Genomic DNA, 16,635 nt, shown 5'->3' on the forward strand with positions numbered 1-16,635 from the left:
GGTGTATGTGTGTGTGTGCATGCATGCATGTGTATGTGTGTATGAGAGAGAAAGAGAGGAGATAGTGTGTGTGAAAGATAGAAAATGTGTGTGTGAGGGGGGGTAGAGGGGAAGAGAGAGTCTGTGCGAGAGAGAGGGGGGAGCAGAAGGGCCAGGGAAAGGAAGAAGGAGAGGGAGAGGGAGGAGAGGGAAGAGAGGGAAGAGAGGGAGCGTGTTTCTCCTTCTCCTCATAAAGAAGCTTCATGCAGAGCAATCCATTGATAAATGAGAGCTAGCCACTTGTTTAGACAAATTTTTAACAAAGTCTAACATGACCTGAATACCTAATTAATGGTTTTATTTCATTTTATTTTATTAATTTTGAGAAAAGCTCTCACTATGTAGCCCTGGCTGGCATGAAACTCATTTTGTAGACCAGGCTGACCTTGAGCTCACAGAGATACCTGCACCTCTGCCTCCCAAGTGCTGGGATTAAAGGTGTGAGGCACCCCACAGAGCTGGTTTTAATTTTTGTTATTCATTTATTTTGTATGCATGTGTGTTGGGTGTTCGCATGTCGCACATGTGAGTGTGAGGGTGCACAGCACAGATGCGTGTGTGCATGTGGAGGTCAGAGGACAATGTCAAGTATCTTCTTCCATTCCTTTCACCTTGCTTTTCTGAGGCAGGATCACTCACTGAGCCCCCGGCTCACACATCAGCTACCTGGGTGTGCAGGAAAGCCCAGACACCCGCTCTCTCTGCCTCCCTGTGTTAGGGTTACAGCTGTGCTCCCCTGTGACTGGCTGTTTATGTGAGTTCTGGGATCCAAACTCAGGTTGGCAAGAACTTGACCCACCGAGGCATCTCCCCAGGCCCTGGTTAATGTTTATTGCCAACAGACTATGCCGACTGCCCTGCTCAACACTTATCCTCCGTGGAAAGCAAAGCGTGCCTGTCTTTTAGCCTTCTCTGCTTGGAGGTTCATTTATCTCTTCCTCTGTCTCCACCCTTTCTCCTCTCTGTTTCCCTTTGCATATCTCTCTTCACAGTCTCAGTGTCTCTGCCCCTGTCTGTCCCATGCCCATCTCTCCTGCCTCCATCGTTCCTTTTATTCCCCACACACCATGTTATCTCCCACCAATCATAACCAATCGCCGTGGAAGAGAGGCTCTGTCAGGAATATTATCTGCCTGTTCAGACCAAAGGGTTTTTCTTTGTGCATCGCCCTATGACTCATCTTGAGAGGGATCGATCCCCCAACATCCATCTCTGTTATTGCAGCAGCCTCCCCACTCCTCCTGGACCACTTGCCTTATTCCACAGTAACAACAATAGTGTGGGGGAAAATCACCGGGGGTGGGAAGAGATGCTGACAGCACCAAGGCCGAGCTAAAAGCAGCTCCTTAGAGGGAGGAACCAGTGCCAGGACAATGGGCCTGGGCCCCAGAACTGTCGCCCAATCCCCCCCACCCCCTCAGGGAGTGCATCTCATTTTGGCTCTCTCTCCATCGTGATTATTTATGGAGTTATAAAGTGTCCTTCAGGCAGCACGTTCTTCTCAACAAGCTGTAAGACGGGCAGGAGCTCTGGCCCCACACTGGGCTGCTAAGGAGGAGGTGGTGAGGATGGGCAAGCGAGCGACTCCCTTCATCCTCCCACTCGGCTTGCCTTTCAGGCTGACCTTGAAGATGGAGACTGGCTCAGATTTCCCATGCTGTGTGGTTCTTTCTCCCAGAACTGTGTGCACAGAGATCAAGAGAAGACACAATGGGACTGCTGGGAGAGGTGACCCGAGGCAGGCAAAGATCTAGGCAAAGGCAGAGTGAGTGGGTGTGAGCTGCTCAAACCCCTGTCTCTTCACAGCTCCTCAGAATGGAGGTGGTGTGGAGATCCATCCAAGTGGAGGAGCAGGGGTCCTTTCCTCCCTGCCAGACACGCTGAGCATAAGCTCGGCCCATTCCGTTCTCAAATCTAGATCATCTGAGGTCTTGCTATTCATGGGAAGATATGATGCTTACTGCAAGTCCCCTTGACTGAGATGGGACTGTGGGAGCTAATTCAAGGGTGACTTGAAGCTTGATGGTGGTGGACAACGAGGAGAGAGGGAACATGTGAGACCCCTACTCTGAGATCCAGACAAGCCCAGGAAGAGTATGCTCAGCTGAAGGGTGGAGTGGCATCTGTGGTACTCATGTCCGTGTCCTTGCTTCTGGGATTTTTGTTTGTTTTGTGTGTGTAGGATCCCACACCATTGGATTCACCAGAGGGCAAAATGGAGGTGGACCAAGGATCAAGAGACAGGATGAGGGGATGGAAGAGGATGGAGTAGCCTCAGGCACAGGTGAAGATGGTTCCCAGTGTCACAGAGAAGCAGGCTTCTGTGACTTGGAAAGGTGAACAGGCAGATGTGGAGTGTGATGTAGTGGGGAAGCACAGCAAACGATCTGCCTCCATGTACCTGGGTCTGAACCCTGGCCCTTTAACTTGGGGCCAGTGGTCAGCTCCTTGAAGCCTTTTGTGCCTCACCTGTGCAATAGGGTCAGGGTCTTCTTTTATTATTGCTTGTTCTATTATTCATAGATACCTGCTTCCTGCTTGCTGAACTAATAAAACAGCAGGCCAATATCTCTGGCAAATGGCAAACAGTCACTTTTATTTTGACGGTTCTTATTGGACTCAGAAGACTTGACCTTGATTCCAAGGCTAGCTCTTGAGCCAGGCCCTTTATTTCTTTGTACTTTAGCTTCTATTAATGAGGATTAGTCTCCAGAGTCAGCACAATGGGGTCTAGAATCAGCTAGGGGACACGCCTCTCAGATTAGCTGTGAAAGTGCTTTCATGAAGCATGAGCAAGAGTGGTAGACCCATCTTCAAAGTGGGTGGCACCTTCTAGCGGACAGTGTAGGCTGCCTATCCATCTTCCTTCCCTTCTTTCTGAATGAGTACCTTTTACTCCATCCATCATTTTTCTCTGACATCAGAACCCAGATTCTCCAGCCTTCCAGCAGGGACTGGATACTGATGAGTCTCCAGTGCTTCAAGCCTCCAGTGGCAGATTGAGACTGCCAAGGCCCAGCGGACTGAAAGACGACTGGATTTTCAGCCTTTCCAGTGTGCAGACGGCCATTGCCTGACTCTCAACCCCTGTAACGTAAGCCAGTCTAACAGCACTCTTCCCCATCACTACTGGTTCCATTCCTATAAAGAACCCTTCCTAACATGCCACCTCACTTGGCTCTTGTGAAGATGACTGATGTGGTCATACATGAACCCAATGACTGTCCAAATGAGAACTGATCTTAGGGATCAGCAGGTGAATGGACAGCACCTGAAAGAAGGAGGAAGGAGGAAGGCTGATGGAGCCAGGTCAGGGTTGGTAGAGGAGGGGAATCAGACCTGCCTCACAAGGGAGTGCTCCCTGTAAACATTGGCTATATGAGGTCACCTTTACACACTGCGAGAAAATTCCCACTGTGAGAAACTCCACTCCAACAAATTCGGCAAACTGGAAATAGTGCCACTGATTGCCACTGGCTCCATAATGAGAAGCAGCAATTTCAAGGTAGGATGCTGTCCCAAGTCTACAGAAGACAAAGAACACGTGCCTGGGACAGTGCAATCTCCAGGAGGGTATATACACTGCTGTTCTGTCAGTGTACCCATCCTTGGGGCCTTCTAGGAGCTACCATGAGTATTAGTCATAAGTATTTTGGTTCTCTTTTTCTAGGAACATGGTAGGATGTGTGTGATCCTGCACTATTAAAGCTAGACACGGAACCTATGATCTGCCAGCATCTGCCATGCAGTGATCAGTGAAGTATGGAAGCCCTTTGGTATTTGACTTCAGTGTTCCTTAGAGTCTTCTCTCTGTGTGATGCCTCTCCTCAGTGTGGTCCTTGTGGGGCAATACACAGACTCTCCTTCTTGCACTGAGCACATGAATAAACCACCTCTTTGTGAAACTGGAGCTACGGCCCTATTTGTTTCTACAGCATAACTTACCTCACCCTGACTAACAAAATCCTGAAACATCCATCCATCACTCCTGAATGGTCTCCAGAGGGAGCCAGGGTCCACTTACCCATGACTTCCTAGGCAACCATAGAGACAATGGAAAAGAATCTGGGACTCAGATGTTCCCAGCCTTGGGAATGAGCGGCTTTTTCCTCCCTACTGAAGTTTGTCCTCAGTTTCTTCCTTGGAGTGGCTCTGGAATATGTATTAATATTCATATATAGTTATGCATTAGTAGTTACATATAATGGATATGTAATTAATCACAGTATGTATCGAATCATTACATAATTAAGTGAAGTAATATATTACTATTAATTGTATGTATTAATTCACTTAATCTTCACCAATACTTCATTAGATAGATGATTTTCCCCCATATTCCAGACAAGACAATAGAAGCACAGAGAAGTTGAGTGCCCTGTTCAGGATCACACAGTCCTTTCAAATCCCATGCATGGCTCCACAGTTCTCTTTTCTAACACTGCCAGATACCACAGAGTTGGCACTATACATCCCCGGAAACATGGCTGGCTGCCTGCCAGGGTTTCCATGTCTCCCATCCTGGGGAGATTCTGAAGACTTCGGAGCGTTGTCTGTAGTGTGGCTATACCAGACTCAGAGCCTCTTGGTAACATCCATTACCCTTTCTACCTCTGAGTCTGCTCTTAGCTCCCAGCTGTCCTCGCAGGAACAGCTAATTCCTGGCTAATTTAGAAGTATACGGCCACCTCCTGAGGCATGATTCGCTGTCTGTGGCTACCCAATGTGACTGTAGAACACTCACATGGGGAAGACTGTCATGAGGTAGCGACATGGGATGAGTTGGCTGACAAGAATTCTTTTCTTTCTGGCCAGAGACTATTCTAGAACTGAGTATGAAATTTTTCTGACCAATCAGATAAGGGTAAATCCTATGAAGGGTGGTTGGAAAATCTATTTCAACTGAGGAGACATGTCCACTCATATTGCTGCCTGGAAGTTGGGCTGCCATCTTGAAAAGCTAAAGGAAAAGAGAGTGGCTAGGCAGAGTGGACCAACAGCGAAATTTCGGGGCCTTGATGACCCAGCTGAGCTGTCTTGGAATCCCCTCCTCTAGACCTCCAGTATGATCCAAATAAACCTCTGTCAGCAGTCAGAGAAACTTCATGGAATATAAGCCAAGTCCCTTTGGGGTCCACACCCAAGACTGACAGTAGTAGCGGACAGGGTGTGTTATCTAGGACTTTCAAGACTGACCAAAATGGTCCACTAGTCATGTGACCTTGCACGTGTCATATGTCCTATCTCTATCCCATCATGCCTCCCACCACGATGGGCTGACATTTAAGAAGCTGTAAGCCCAAATCAATATTCATCCCTTCAAACCATTGGGTTAGGGACAGAACATAAAGAATTTAATGTATGGATACAAGTGTGGGTGGCGGTAGCCTGGGCTTCTTTCACTGGTGTGTGGAAGGAGGAGGGATGTTTGGAACAGAGGGGTGAACACAATGGCTAACCTTCAAGCCCAGTTCCCCACTTTACCTGAGTTTAACTGAAAAGTCCCATGAAATAGTTTCCTGCCAATTTCTCAGATTTGACTCTAGCTGATAACACAAATGGGAAGTTACTGAAGACAGAGTGCCAGTGTTGGTGACATGTGAAGGAGTTGATTGGCCACTGGGTCTGGGGATAGTGGAAATGGCTCCACGCTGATCAGGATATAACCTTTCTCCACCATTCCTTCCTCGCACCTATTTTGGATGGGTACCTTCAGCAAACAAATTACGTATAATTCTTTACCTTGAGGTCACCTAAAGGGAGAGAGGGGAAGGCATGGCTCCACCAAGCACCACTGGGTACCACTTCTTTTTTAAGGCAACCAGGACAGCAGTACATCTTTTGGAAGGTACTACTGTATAGTTCTGTGATTGGTATCAGACTACCAGGGTCTCCGAGGGCTGATAGCTACTGGTAGAGCAAGCACTGGCTGGTGGTGCTAATGGGAAAAGGACGTGACAAGAGACAGTTTCGAGCAGTGGTACACATGTGAGGTAACTTGAAAGAACCTAGAGCTTTTCTCACTCCTGTGATAAAGAATGACTCTCAGGGACGGTTCCTGTGTGGCTCAGATAGGAAGAAATTCAACCTTGCTTTTCTCATTGGTTGACAAGCTACAGGGGAAGGTCCTTCCTGTGTCACTCACCATCTCACGCAGGTGTCCTCACACTGCAAAAAGGTAAGAAGCAGGGTGGTCCAGGCTACAGCATCTGGTTAGCTACACAAGGCAAATTAAAGTCCGAACACAAGCAAGCAGGGCTGACGAGATGGCTCAGCAGGTAAAGGAGCTTGCCACCAAACCTGACAATATGAGTTCAATTCTTGGATCTGCATGATGGAAGGAGAGACCTGATTCCTGCAAGATGTCTGCTGAAATTTACACTTTACACTCTTACATGTTAACACACACACACACACACACACACACACACACATTTTTTGTTTTTTAATGTGTCAAGAAAATCCAGCCACCTAACAGATATCACTGGCATCCTTTCAAAGAAGTGCTAGTCACTTTCTCTAGGTGGAAGATGATTATCTGGGGGGAAAGAACCCCAAACTTCCCAGCTACGTGTAGACAATCAAATGAAAGTGGAAGACCCCCCTCCTGATGCTAAGGTTGACTCTAGAAAGATTCTGGATAAATCTGCCTCCTGATTTTCCCTTCCGGATCACATCTTTTAAAATGAAATCTTTGGATGGGAACAGAAGATCACAGAGGGAGGCATGATAGCACCAAAGGGAGTCACTGTAAATACTTCCAGGCTCATCAGGCTCCAAAATCTGGTGTTTGTCATGCCCATCTCCAACACCTTTTCAAGATCTCTCTAAACAGCATGCAGAGCTGACTGCATGCGTGCACGCGCGTGCATGCGTGCATGTGTGTGTGTGTGTGTGTGTGTGTGTGTAGGTCAGGACAGCTTTCAGAAGCCAATTCTCATCTTCCTGCTGTTTGGAGTCTCACTTGCTGTGACTTCTGAGGTGTGGATTACTGCAGAGTAGCTGGCACACAAAAGTTCCAGGCCAATTCTCTTGCCTCCAGTTTCCCTTGTGTTTGGGATTGGGATTACAGGTGACTACCTGGCCCTGTAGATGGGATCCAGGAACAGCACCCAGGTCGGCAGACTGGAACAGAAAGTTCTTTCAGCTGCTGAGCTGTTGCCGGTCCCCACATCCCTGCGACTGGTTTCTCTTTGTTTCAGCACCGCCTGTTTGATCTGTGTTCATGCTGATGAATGTAGCTGTCAATCACTTTCTCTGGACAGATGGGTATGCTGTTGGTTTGTTGTCTCCCATTGTTTCAATTGCAACAGGAAGCTATGACGAATATCCCCACCCTTATTTTCTTGAGCACCCATGGGAGATGAGTGATTTATGCATGAGGGGAATGGCCGAGTAGTGGCCACTTGCTTCTACAAGAGGAGGAAAGTGCACAGTGAAGCTTCTATAGAAGTCTCCTGGTGGAGGACTTCTTGTGTCTGCACAGCAGAGTCTCTTTGCCCCAGGGTAGTGGTATCCATCAGAATGATCTTAGGCCATAGTTAAGGGAGCTAGAATCTCTGACTGCTGCTCTCAGGAAGTGTGGACATAGAAGACAACATATATTGGGGAGCTCTGAGTGCACAAATCCACAGGAGCAGTGTCCTTGTCTGTCCTTGTGATCTGGGTGTCCCAGCATCTAGAAAAGCACCTGGCATCCAGTGTATTTAACATGTGTTCAGTGATGGAGACTGCACCACCTTTAAACAGCAGTTTCCTCCAAGATAAAGCTGTGCATCTTGGAGGGAAGTGCATTTGGACACAGGGTATTCTAAAGCAGTGGTTCTCACCCTTCCTAATGCTGTAACCTTTTAATACAGTTCCTCATGTTGTGGTGACCACCGACTAAAAAATTATTTTGTTGCTACTTTATAGCTGTAATTCTGTTACTCTTATGAATCATAATGTTAATATCTGATATATCTGATATGTGATCCCTGTGACAGGGCCATCTGAGCCCCCAAGGATTGAGACCTACAGATTGAGAAACATTGTTCCAAAGGGAGGTGAAACATTCCATCCTTCAGGGAAGATCCTTTAGCTCCAGAAAAGAAAAACTCAAAGGTTTCAGGGAATTCCTGAAACTGAACAGATTCACTAGGGCCCTCTATTTCAAGCATATATAAAGATTAAGGACTTTTGAGCTTCTTAGAAGAGGCTTTTACCAGCCAAGCCTCCTAGCAAAAAGAGAGACCAGCAGAACTGCCTGGAAGTGACTCAGACCACTGTAGCTGCCTGAAAGAGGTTGTCAGTCTCCAACCTGTTGAGCTGCCTTCAAGCTGTGAATTGTGTTCCAGGTTTCCAGCTGTCATGAGCTGTGATTGGCGAAGTGAACTCTTTGGCAACGTAACTGTCTCTGAGTCATCCCTGCTCCTGTACACTCATCCATATTCCTGTAAGGAAACTAACAGATTCACCAACCTGAACTTTGGTAGTATTCTTATTTCATCCTGTCCTCAGTTCTACACAGGAGAGATGGTACAGTTGTTACATCTGCACAGGGATGTTGTCACACATGGGTGTATACACATGCACAAGCACACAGCATGTTCTGCATGCATGCTTGCTTCTTCAGTCAGGGAGTGCCTAAGAGTGGCGAGTAAGCGCCTGATCCTTGCTTTTGGACCTTACTGTAAACGGACTGACAGGCCACTGGACCCCAAAGGTCTGCAACAGGGAGCAGAGTGTGCACTCCAGGTGTGTCTTAGAAGGACCTAAGAAGATGCTTGGTAATTGGAAGGGAAGACAAGACCAAAAGAAAACTGGAATGAAGGCCTTTGAAATAGCAGAGTTCTTCCTCAGGAAGTTTGAGGAACAAAGAGAACTGAAGTCAAAGAATATACAAATGGAAGAAAAAGGAACTTTAAGAATTCAAAAGACAAGGCAGAAAGTATAACGTGGAGAAGTGATGCACAGCTGCTGTACTCAGAGTGCACAGCCACCTCTGAGTCATGAAGACTCATAAAGCAGGAATTTTCCACGTTTGACCTTAGGTTATAGCCCTCTTTCCAGTGGTTAGACTTGCTAGGAGAGAAGGTGGGGCTTGTGCCACAGAGACATAACAAAGCAAGCAGGAAGAAGGGAAATGGGTGTACCCTGGGCATCAGTGAGGGGTCCGGTAAAAATTCAGGACCAGTTGTTGACTGCTGGCCTCATGGCACAAGGAATGGAAGAGGGGAATCTGGTTCTTGAGCTTGTTCGTGACAAGAATGAAGTAAGTTCTACTCCATGCAGGAAGTACATAGAGATCTAAGGCCACATCCTAAGCTGCCATGGACTACCTGTGTGCCACTGGGCAAGTTGCTTGCTTTCTCTGTGCTTCTTTTTTTCCCATCCAAAGAATCCTAAGTGGTGTCCCAGGAAGCTTTGACTGTCAACTAGACACAGCCAAGATCACCAGAGAAGATTTCAGCTGAAGAATTCCAAAGATCAGACTGACGTGCAGACTTACCTGTGGGGGCCTGTCTTGATTGTTAACTCATATAGGGGGGTCTAGCCCACTGTGAGCAGCACCTGAGCACGTGGTCCTGGGCTGTATAGGAAGCTGGTCAGGCATGAGCCTTCAAACAGGCCAGCAGACAGTGTTATCCTGTGGTTTCTGGTTCAGATTCTCGCCTGAGCAACCAGTCTGACATCCTTCAGTGATGGATTATGACTTGAAAGTGTGAGCCGAATAAACCCTCTCCATCCCCAAGCTCCTCCCCAGGGTCCTTTGTCACAGCAACAGAAATCAATCTGGAACAAACAGCCTTGTGGGGTAGCAGGAAACACGGATTCTACACCTGTTGTGGGACAGTGTCTCCTAGAGCTTTTTATTCACCTGCTAAGTTTGGAAGCTCTGCCTATTTTGAATTTGGCCATCTTCCTAGGAAAGCAACATCTTACCCAGGAAGTCTAAAAAACAACGAGCACAGCTGAAGCCAAAGAATTAACAACTGTAAGCTAAAAGAGATTGAGGGTGTTGAGACACTCGAGGTTAGGGCCATTGGCCAAGTCTTTTATGTGCAAGCATGAAAACCCGAGTTTGGAACCCCAGCACCCACAAAATCAAGTGTAATTATGTGTAGTGTGGGTAGGAGATAGGAAGACTCCTGAAGCTTACTAGCCATCTAGTTTACCTGAATCAGTTAGCTTCAGATCAGTGAGCGACCTTTTCTTAAACAAAAATTTGTAGGGATATTAAAGAGGGTATCCATTATTGATCTCTATCCTGCATGTACTCACACACACACACACAAACACATATACACTGTAGCATGCTCTCTCTCTCTCTTTCTCTTCTCTCTCTCTCTCTCTCTCTCTCTCTCTCTCTCACACACACACACACACACACACACACACACACCATAACCCAGGCATCATGGATCATCCTATAATTCCAGTATTGGAAAGAGGGAGTCATAGGAATCACTTTGCTACATAGACAGCTTTAGGTCAGCAGCCAAGGGAAGTAGGACTTGGATTTGAATGTTTCTTGGATTTATGGTTGAGTCTTATGTGGATAACATGAAAACTGTCCTACACAGAAGGGACTCGCTTCCAATTCCTCTTTCACTGTGGCTACTGTGGTAGAGGTGGGGTACCAGGATACTGCCCACATGGACCCTGTCACAGGAATAGTTCAGGACTTTATTGTAGCATATTTGGGATTCAGGAAGGCAGGTGTTGGGTCTTGCAGACAAGGCAGATCCTAAAGCCTATTCATTCACTTTTTCCTTTTACCCATGGAGGTTTTCTCTCACCTTCTTCTGTGTAGCCTACAGCAGGGAGGTGATAGTCCATCTACTGCAGAAACAGTTCAATTTGAAGGTGCAGAGACAGCCTAAGACCTTCACAAGCAGTGTTTGCATAGTCTCCAGATCCTGTAATTCTCACTCCCCTAGATGTTTAGAGAGACTGAGAATCAGTGTGTTTTAAACTCCTTTAAAAATGAGTTCACCTAGGGCTGGAGAAATGGCTTGGCCTCCAAGTCAGGCAGCTTACAACTGCCTGTTACTCAAGTTACAAGGGACCTGACGCCCCTCTGGCCTCAACAGGTACTGCACTCAAGCATATAACACTGATATATACACACACTAATTATACAATCATGTATAAACAATTAAAGAATAAAAATAAATCTTAAAAGCTAATAAAATAACATGGAATTCATTTTCTTTGATTATTGCCAAACTTATCCTTAAGGTAATAAGAGTTTCTGGGGGCTGAATGAAAATTGACTTTTGTATTGAGTTTTACCTCTCTAGTGCACTGACCCCCCACATACAGTGTCTCCTGGAGGGGCCCCTGCTACCATCTCTTCATTTTGGATTGAAGGGCATGAGCTGGAGCTTGGAGGCAACTGGGTTCCTACAGGCTGAAAGACCTCTCCCAGCACCTCCTCCTGCACTGGTGCTGGCCACGGTGCTGAAGGAGCTGAAAGAGTGGCATCAGGTCAGCTCCTGGAGTCCAACCTTCCAGCTGCAGCCCAAGGTTTCCATTAATCTCGGCCCTGGGTCACCAGGTCTATTTATTTCCAGCAGAGTAAGTAATAGATCCAAGTTTTTCTAAAGAAAACACTCCCCATGCTTTCCAGCATGCGAAGCAAGTCTAGGGGACCTGTCATCGGAAGTGATTCTGTGCTTCCCATAGACCACTAGGATCAAGAAGAGAACCATCTCTCACCCAAGGAGCCTCCCAAGCCCAGGCACACTTACCCTTGACCCATGGAAGGACCAGCAGGTTCCGCAGAGTCTTCTGAGGAAAGGGAAGCATTGGGCATTTATGACATCCGTCTTCATCATTGTCATTTCACCTATCTGCACCTACCTTTTTAATTATATTGTTAATTGAGCACCTTAACATTTTAAAATAAAAATTAAACGACTTGTGCTTGTGTGTGCATGTGTACATGCATGTGTGCACAATGCATACGTAGAGGTCAGAGGACAACTTGCAGGAGCCAAATTTCTCCTCCTACTATGTGGGTCTCAGGGATCAAATTCTGCTTTTCATGATTGCCTGGCGATTGCTGTTCCCCACTGACCCCTCTAGCCATCGCCTGCAACTTTATAGCACAGCTGCACGAAGTCTCCGTGCTGAACCACTAAAGTAGCTGAAATGTTTCCTCCAAACATTATTAGAAGCAATTATTAAAAGCAATATGGTGTCAATCTGGACCTAAAATTATGTCTGTGGGTCTCTAGGGAGAAGTCTCCAGCAAAGGGGAGGCAGAAAAGGGACTGCTTTTCCAGCAGTGAGGTTGATTATGGGGAACCGAGATGGAATGGGAGCAGTAAAGGGCCCAGCCTGAACTATTAGGTGTCTGGGAATTTAGCAAAGGACAGAAACTGTCCGGCATCTATGGTTTCCAACAAACCAAGGGCATCTGGGGAGAGGCATTCATTGGGCTTCCTGCTATGCAGTGCTGATTAATACCTCAGGGCTCTTCCTAATCAGCTGATCCTTGATGAGTGGGAAGGAAGCAGAGGAGTAGGGAGTAAAGTATGGGGCCAAGGTGCTGATGGCTAGGATCCCATCAGCTCCACATTGAGAAGCTCCCGGCTTCCCTGAACAACTAATATCTGCTCTTGACACTGGGGTGAACCTGTCTTAGAGTGTAGGAGTGAGGTAGAAGATATTCTATGATGGGATGGGATGAGTAACAGGAAGTCTCTAACTTGTTAGTCAAGTGTAAGCTAAGAGTCAGCAGAGCTACTTGGGTCTTTCTTGGCTTCTCTAGACTCTTCCACCTCACTCTGCTTTCTCTCACAGGAATTCCAGATAGAACTGCCCACCTGTCCCACAGTGAAGAATACAACAGGGCAAGCAGATCCATGAAATACTGATCAGACCTGACATTAACAGATGCCTGATAAACCTTTAAAACAGTCGCTTGAAGCAATAAATTTTGCTTGTCTTTCTCATGAATCTGAAAGTTGACTAGGCTCAGCTGAAAGTTCCTGGCTCAGATCTCTCACCAGAGACAATGCCACAACCTCACCTCAGAGGCACCTGTCTTTCTGAAGTGCCTGGTGGTGAATACAAGCTCTCACAGGACCCATCATAGTGTGCAATGCTCCCAACAAGGAAGCTGCCATCTTTGTCAGATCAGCGGTGCCTGCTTCTAAGAATCCTTGTCCATGGAGCTTATTCATCCCTCATAGGAGGGGGTAAAGAGGGGCAAGGACCCTCACTGGAGAGTCCAGATCCTCCCCCAACTGCTTGAATGCAGCCCTGCCTTATTTGCTCACAGTTTCATGGACCCCAGGAAGATGCTAGCATATATAGGTTTAGGGAAATTAACAGAAGGGCTCCCACCTGTGCCCTTCTATGAACATCACCATCCACACTGGGTGCAGATTTTCCAATGTGGCTATTTGGAGTCACACACGCTCCTGTTAGTCACCCCTCACTCATGCTTTGTAAGCCTAATAAACTCACTGGTTCCCCCAGAGTGAACTTCAGTTGGGCGTTGGGGCTTTAGGAGCAGGAAACAGACATCATTTCCATTTCCCTATGGAAGGAATTCTCACAAAAGAGCGACCTGGGAATAACTGCATGGGCTTCTCCTGTGCTGTGCTTTCTTATATATTGCTGGAGTTCTAATAGGAAGGAGAGAGAGAGAGAGAGAGAGAGAGAGAGAGAGAGAGAGAGAGAGAGAGAGAGAGAGAGAGAGAAGAGGTAGAGGCAGAGACTAAGATGGGAGCAAGGCGGACATCTAACCCTCTTTGAACTAGCCTTAGAAGCCGGACAGCTGCTCTGCTTTCATTAGAAACACGTCATTAGGGAACCCACTCTCTGGGGGAAGAAATGGCATTCTGTCTTGTAGATGGGGAATGCTGAAGACAGCAGCAATGCTTCAGCATCACAGCCACACAAAGCCATCCCAGTGAGCACTGTTAGGCTCAGCATACAAATGGAGACAGTGTGGTTTCACACGAGACAGCCCCATTCTCTGCATGAAGTTTTTAATTAAAGAGGGATATGTGATCCTAGTTCTAGGAAAAACAGTGCAGTCATTGGGAATCTTTCATACAGTAAGAGATACAACCCTATCAAAAAGCTTGTCCAAGCTTAGTGCAACACAGTCCTGTTGTCAGGAGCCGCAGCTTCAGAGGTCCAACCTCAGAGGTCCCTAGTCATAGAGAAAATGACTTTAGTCTCCTGGACTGGGAGGAACTTGTAATACAGAATCAGCATTGAGTTTTATTCCCAACTCTGCCAATAACTGGGTGGGTCTATTTCTCCATGAACCATGACAGTGGACATTTGGCAATCAATTTTTCAGGTATTATATGTTGGGTAGTGGTGGTGCATGCCTTTAAATTCAGCACTCAAGAGGTAGAGGCAGGTAAATCTCTGAGTTTGAGACTAGCCTGGTAAACAAAGCAATTCAGGAGAGCAAGAACTACACAGGGAAACCCTGTCTTAAAAAACAAAACAAACAAACAAACAAACAAAATAACCATACATGTTTTGGGGCAAAGTTTTCTCTATGTGGGGCTGGAGAAGTGGCTAGGGGCATAAGAACTCAGCACTCTCTCACATAATCTGAGTTCCATTCCCAGTACACCTCCAGCTCCGGGGACCCCGGGGTTCAATTCTGGCTCCCATGGGCATTGATTGGCATACCCTCATACAGACATACAGATAAATAAAAAACAAATAAATCTTCGACCCTGCCAGGTACTATAATGTGTCAGAAGCATAACTTAGATAACAGATAGCCCTGCAGTTTCTAGGGGGCAGGGTGCCTGAGGGTGGAAGCTGAATCCCTCAGGCAAACACAGACCTTGGTTCTCTTTAGCACACTTTCTATTCCTGCTCAGTTCCCTGTCCTTCAACCTTTTGCAGCTCCGCAGTAGGTAGAGAAAAAGATTAAACAGGCATCAGAGGACAAATCCCTAGAGGTCACAGGAGCTACAAAGAGACCAGAGTTCTCCGTGTCTCCTGTTCTAATTATGAGCTGTAGGTAAGTGCACATTCTACCTTGAAGAGCCATTACAAGAATGGATGGTTTGCATAGATCACACCTACCTGTGGGAAGAGATTTCTGTGCCCTGTTCATGGCAGTGCTGGGAGGATTGTATAATGGGTACCCATTTTCAGAAGATATAGTTGAGGGTTGAATGTAGTGCCAGAGATTCATTCATATTTTTAGATTTTATTCTTTATGTGAATGAGTGTTTTCCTACATGTATGTTTGTGCATCTCGTCTGGATGTCTGTCTGGCATGAGAGGGGGTCATAAAAGAATGTCTGACTCCCTGAAACTGGAACTGGAGTTACAGGTGACTTGATTTCTGTGGGTGCTGGACATTGAGCTGAGTCCTCTGCAAGAGCAGCCAGTGCTCTTGACCACTGAACCGTATCTCCAGCCCCATACCCAGACTTTTTTGTTATTCTTTTGCAAACACAGCAGCTACACTCTAATAATGAAGGCTTGATGCTAGACCCCAGAATGAATCAATTCTGCTGGAGAGTCTGCTCTCTGGGGTGACAGTCTCTAGTCAGAAAGGCTCTTATGCACGTGATTATTGGTTCATGGATATTTGTAAGCCTCAGAGGAGCTCTAGAGCGAAGCCATCGGATCTTGAGGCTGAGAAAAGGTGTCTTGGAAGAAGTCATGTGCAAGCATTTCTAGAAAAAGCCAGACTAAGTTGTTCATCTGCTCCACTAGAACCAAGGACAGGCTCAGCTTCTCCCCATGACAACTGAAGAAAAGGTTTTCCTAGGATCTCTGTGCATGGCTGGACACTGGGAGGGGCCAGCTCAGCACAGCTCACAAAGTTGCTCTGGAACAGTGAATGGTGACATGTCCTGCATCTCGAGAACCCATTTTAGATTGAAGAGGATTCCTCTCTTCTTCTAGTCCAACACCTCTTTTAGAGGACCGGACAAGGTTTGTGATCATTCATTCCATGCTGTTTTCCAAAAATCTCCCTATTTGTGCCTCAGTTTTCTAGTCAATGAAATGCAAGCAATGTTGTGGATTGCTCAAGAAGAAAAGAATTAACATATGTAAACGATTAGACGAGTTTCTCTAAAGATAAGTGATCAACAGATGGTATATATTATAATTCCATGATGACCAATTAACGTCCTACACATAGGACAGGGCTTACTGTTTGTAGCCTCTGGCCAAAGTACAAGCATAATCTTTGGTTGGAATAACAAAGACAGATGATGTGAGGAGTGATTGTAGTGTAATGGTGGCTAGTTCTAGCTGTGGTTACAGCTGCCACCGCCAGTGATGACAGTGGAGATGGCAATGATGGTGGTGGAGATGACAGTGGTGATAACGGTAACAATGATGATGGTGATAAAGGTGATGCTGCTGATATTGAGGTGGTGACAGTGATGGTGGTAATGATGGTGAAGTTGATTATGATGATGGTGATAATGATGGTGGTGAATGAAGGGTTAATAATAATGGCAGTGCTAATAGTGGTGATGATTATGTTAATTATTTTGATGGTTAAACTTTTTTGTCAACTTAACTGGTTTTAGGGGCATATAGGAGACAGAGCCGTGGGTGAGCCCATGAGGACATTTTCAGAGAAAGCTGACAAAAATG

Source organism: Chionomys nivalis, chromosome 19 (assembly GCF_950005125.1).
Source record: "Chionomys nivalis chromosome 19, mChiNiv1.1, whole genome shotgun sequence".
NCBI lineage: Eukaryota > Metazoa > Chordata > Mammalia > Rodentia > Cricetidae > Chionomys > Chionomys nivalis.